Consider the following 6,000-nt stretch of genomic DNA (forward strand, 5'->3'; position numbering starts at 1 on the left):
CAATATACAAATGTCAGACATTACAACGACACCGACAATATACCAATGTCCGACATTGCAGCCACGCAGGTAATAAACAAATGTCATACATGACCGCCACACAGGCAATATATAAATGTCAAACATGTCCGCGACATCGGCAATATACAAATGTCAGACATAACCTCCACATAAGGCAATATACCAACGTCAGACGTTATAACCACGCCGGCAACATACGAATGTCAGACATTACAACATCCCCAGAAATGTATTAATATCAGACATTACAACCACATCGGCAATATACAAATGTCAGACATAACAACATCCCCAGCAATACATAAATGTCAAGCATTACAACCACACCTGCAGTCTTACCATGGGTCAATCAAATATTCGTCGCTTGAGTTTCGGAATGTTTAAAGCTTCACTCTTATCTCACATGTTTGCCGTTTTGAAAACTGTTTTGTCTTGGAATGAGCTATATCTGAAAACCGGTGAAAAAAGACTGTATTTTGTTGACGTCGATCGAATTATGGCTGCACAGTGATGTCTGTAAAGATAAATAATCCATCCTTTACTGACGACAGAGCCCTAGTTACAGTAGTCCCCCTTTACCTACAAACCATGGAAACCCGACATGAGTATTGCTTAATCGAATAATGTTGCCCTAACCGTGAGGAAGTTCAGAAACAACGTTTAACTTACATATTCAAAGCTCCTTTAATAACAAGCAAACATAATTTTCTATTTTTTTGTTCAATAACTCTTTCCTAGAGGCCCATTAGCTGTATTTCTTTTTTAAATATTTTAATCAAACATATATGAAATCTTTGAGAAAAATCTGAAGGAAAAAGAATTACCAGCAGAAGGGATCGAATAGGGGTCATGTATACTACAGTAACAGATGTTTGCATATGGATTAAAAATAAAAACATACAAGTACAACTTGACCTTTTTGAATAATTAGTAAAAGCTGCACTCTCACAGATTAAACGTTTTGACAACTTTTTATTTTTTTGTCTTGGAACGGGCCAATTTTTGCGAAAATCCATTGAAACCAGTTATATAAGACCTCTGACAGAAACATAGATCGCAGATTTTTGTATTTTAGTTAAAAAATGTTTTGAACGGAAATATGAAATCTGCGATCTGATCTTTTGTCATCAATCCTTTTCGTTGGTTTAAAGATATTTACGCAAAAGGTTGCTCTTTCCAAGACAAAAAATAAAAATAAAAGTTGTAAAAACGGTATATCTGTGAGAGTGCAGCTTTAACACTCATATGAAAGTTCTTGACAGTTAAATAGTTATGCATACATTATATAGGTCGCTTTCGAACAAAGCTTGTCCATTTTGTCAAATATATTATATTGACAATTAATGCTTTAATAATGCAATATAAAAATGGTAGCTATCAAGAACACATGTTCTATCTTACATACGTAACTATTATTTTGTGTATGCAATAATGAGTAATGACTTCGAGCATGATCACATCCCATCTATTGTCAATAATAACTTATTCCATTTCCAAAATTCGCCCCATTGTGATGTTAATATGTCTTGTTTTGTATCGTGCACTGTATATGTGTAAGTCCCATGCACATATTGGCTGATTACCGTTACTGTATTACAACCTATTCGTAATTAGTTGAGGTCTTGACATATTAAAGTCATAATTTTTAAATAAGGCAGCCATGGTTGCTGCCCCCGCAATCCGAATTGTTAAAATAAAACATCAGCGCGTTGCGCGTGTGTGTATAGTTTCAAGTACAAATGTTGGTGGTGCAATCATTTTTGCATTCTATGTTGCCAATAACAACGTTCAATAACTACACTGTGTATAAATGAATAGTGTTGAAATTTATCCACACTCTTTTTATAGCACGGTTAAGTTCCGCCTACTTGTTAGCGTTCATGTGTAGCCGAAAACAAAGCAGTCCCTTAAATAGAACAAGTAAGTATATAAGTGTATCTTGAGAAGAAAGATAATTAGAAATTTGAATCACCCATATTTGTATATACATAAATTATATAGATTTCCTATCACATTTAAAGGGACTTGCTCAAGTTTTTGGACATAAAATACGTTTACCGAGTAGTGCATCTGAAAACACTTGTATTATCAAATACAATTATAAAATAAAAGTTCGGTTATTATTCTGCAATATCTTTTGCGTACTGGCATAATATGTGACAAATTTGCTGAACAAATGTTCATTTGGTTTCTCTTTCTTAGACTGTTGCGTTTGGTGGTCACAGCAAGTTTAAACATGAACTCTTATTCCCACATTGGATGTACCCCAATTAATACAATTGTTTTAATTTATTAAAAAATGAATAAATATCGAAAACAATGATTCTTATGAAGGATACCATGTTTAGTTTGGAAGAAAGGTGCAGAAAACATGGTATTTCTACCATATGAGACGATTGTTTATCAATGTAAATCTTTTAGCACTCACCAGTCATTTAATATGTGTGCGTTCTCAGCTATCAAATACACGGTTAGAATCTTGTTATCAGTATTTTCCATAAAGTTTATCACTCAAAATTTATGTTTGTTATACATGTGTATGAACAGATTTTAAATATGAGTGTCACTTTAAGATGTATTCTTGCATAAAGGGTACAACGCATCAGCGATTGTATACATGCCATTTCAATACACCCCCATCCCCCACCCCGAGTAATAAATACCGCTACTTTTCATCAGATTTATTCATATGCATATTATGTTTAGACCATTTTCTTGCTTAATTTCATATTTTTGGTGTACAAACATTGTTCGTTTTCTTAAAATTCAAATTAGAAAAAGGCCATTTTTCACTAAGTTGAAAATTGTTACTAAGATGCTTATTGAATACGACCCAAGGGCTCATAGACACTAACGTCTGGATCTATATATAGGGAATTTGAGATTCAAGCTTAGAAATTCGAATTGAAATGTTTTGAAAAAAAATCGCTGTTTGAAATGCAACAATACTGAGTTACAGAAGCATTTACTGCCATTTACAGCTTCTTCGTGAATCAACAAGTTCTTTTAATATTAATTTTACAGTCAAAACAGTTCTTATACATGTCCAATAGAAATTGGAACAACAATAAGGCCCCAATTTCTCGAAACTTCTTAAGCTAAATCAGTTTTTAATAACTTACCTCAACAAGCAAAAATGCGTACTGAAATTGGATTTTGATAAATGAAAAATGGTTGATAGTGATTATCATGAAGACTATTTCTATTTGAAGCCTAAAACCTTTTAAAGAAGTACATATTACGCAAAATGAAGATCAATAAAATGTGAGCTAAGCTTAATCGTTTTATAAGGGACATATTATATTTCGAGTAATTAGGGCCTGGATATAAGATGTGTATTTGGCGTGGTTAAACCTGCTATTATTAACCTGTTCAGCAAGTTTGATAATCAAAGCTCTTGTAGTCACACTGGCTTGATGAGCTCTGTAAGTCCATCTAGCCATAATACACCAGTTCAAATAGCCAAAACATATAATACTATTCAACACATATCTAAATATGTATAGCTTCAATATAAAGAATTGCCTTGAACATGACAGATTCGCCAGTACCCTATAATGTACGTTCATATTACAGTATGGGTTACTTTTGAATTTTGACAAATCTCATTTTATTCAATTCGACTTGATGCTATACATGTTCAAGTATGTGCTTGTAATAGCAATTTAACAATGAACATAAGATTTATTTAGCCTGAGTTTTAGGTTAGCATTGGCTAGTTTAACGAATATATTATGACTAGATGGACTAATATCAGTGTGTGTATACCACGTGATGAATTGCGTCATAAATACTACGTCGGAAGGCAATATTTTGATTTGAAAAAAGACTTAAAACAAAGATAACTTCACTATTTCTTCACCATTTTACCACCATTTTGGTCAATCATATATGTCACAGTTTGAAACTGTGAAGAATATGATCCTATTTTTCCCAGACCTGTGAAGAATATGATCTGGGAATAATAAGGTCCTACAAAGCAAGTTAAATTTTTTTTTTTAATATTTTATTTTTTTATCCTTCAAACCAACGTTTGCACGGTGTAACCCACGTAATACGATAAAAAATGTAAAAGCAAATGTTGAACAACACAACGATTTGCATTACCAATTTCCTTCTCATAGCAATTTGTCAACGAAATAATGTTTTTTTTTTAATTTTTGGGTCATGCGTTTAAACAAAGTTTCATGACTTTAGTTAGAACAGGCCCCAATTTCTCGAAACTTCTTAAGCTTAACAGGCTTAAGTAGCTTATTTCAATTACCCCAAAAAATACTTTAATTGATTTTTTATAATTGTAAAATGGTTAATTGTGATTTTCATAAAGATAACTTCTATCTTAAGTATAAAAACTCTTAAAGAAGTTAATATTAGGCAATTTATTAAAAACCAAAAATAATGAGATTAGCTTAATCCTGTTATAAGGGACTTAAAAAGTTTCGAGAAATTGGGGCCAGTACCGCTAAACATGCACTATATTTGGTAGAGCCTTATTTCCTGTTCGATACCAAAGTAGTACGCAAGAGGGAACAGCAAAATGCTCGTGGAAATCAAGTTTTGACGAGTTTTACATGGACGCCACATGTTAATACTGACCCGTCGGGGTGAGGCTTATATTCCAAATTAACTTGGAGATTTTTTCATAGTAAACGTTAAGTTTAAAAATGAAACGTACGCATATTAATGAAATAAATCCAGGTCTTTAAAGTCGTTATTCGTTTCTGGTACAGGCGGGTTATAATCGATATAAAATATGCCAAAAATGTAATTACAAAATCACAAGTATTAACCTGTACGCGCCACAAGACCGCAGCCCTGACAATCCAATATAAAACATATTAAGCGTTATGTATGTAGAATCATGTTTTCAGTACCCAGTACTCCCTGCAAGTGTTAACATGGACGCCAAACAGCTGGTATGTTTTTACCTTTAAAATATATGTACACACATGTTCACGCATTATTAACAATTAAATAAGGTTGATAAATATGATTGTCGTTTTTGTTTAAAAAAATATGTACGTGTTTAATCTACTGACATAAATTCATAACATATGCAGCGGGAGTATGAATAGTTCAGAGACAATGCCTACAAACAGTCTCATGTCTTAGTTCTGGGGAAATGGCTACAGACAGTCTCAAGTCTGAGTTCTGGGACAATGCCTACAGACAGTCTCATTTCTGAGTTCTGGGACAATGCCTACAGACAGTCTCATGTCTTAGTTCTGGGGCCATGATAACGGACAGTCTCATGTCTGAGTTCTGGGGCAATGCCTCCAAACAGTCTCATGTCTGAGTTCTGGGGTAATGCCTCCAACAGTCTCCTGTCTGAGTTCTGGGGCAATGCCTACAGACAGTCTCAAGTCTGAGTTCTGGAGCCATGATAACGAACATGTCTCAAGTCTGAGTTCTGGGGCCATGATAACGAACAGTCTCAAGTCTGAGTCGTGGGGCCATGATAACAAACATGTCTCAAGTCTTAGTTCGGTGGCCATGATTACAAACTTGTCTCAAGTCTGAGTTCTGGAGCCATGTTAACGAACAATCTCAAGTCTGTGTTTTGGAACTATGGTAACGAACAGTCTTAATTCTGAGTTCTGGGGCCATGGTAACAAACAGTCTCAAGTCTGAGTCGTGGGGCCATGATAACGAACAGTCTCAAGTCTGATTTCTGGGGCCATGATAACGAACGGTCTGAAGTCTGAATTCTGGGGCCATGATAACGAACAGTCTCAAGTCTGAGTTCTGGGGCCATGATAATGAACAGTCTCAAGTCTGAGTTCTGGGGCCATGATAACGAACAGTCTCAAGTTTGAGTTCTGGGGCCATGATAATGAACAGCCTCAAGTTTGAGTTCTGGGGCCATGATAACGAACAGTCTCAAGTTTGAGTTCTGGGGCCATGATAATGAACAGTCTCAAGTCTGAGTTCTGGGGCCATGATAACGAACAGTCTCAAGTCTGAGTTCTGGGGCCATGA

This window comes from Mya arenaria, chromosome 10, assembly GCF_026914265.1.
Source record: "Mya arenaria isolate MELC-2E11 chromosome 10, ASM2691426v1".
In the NCBI taxonomy this organism is placed as follows: Eukaryota; Metazoa; Mollusca; class Bivalvia; order Myida; family Myidae; genus Mya; species Mya arenaria.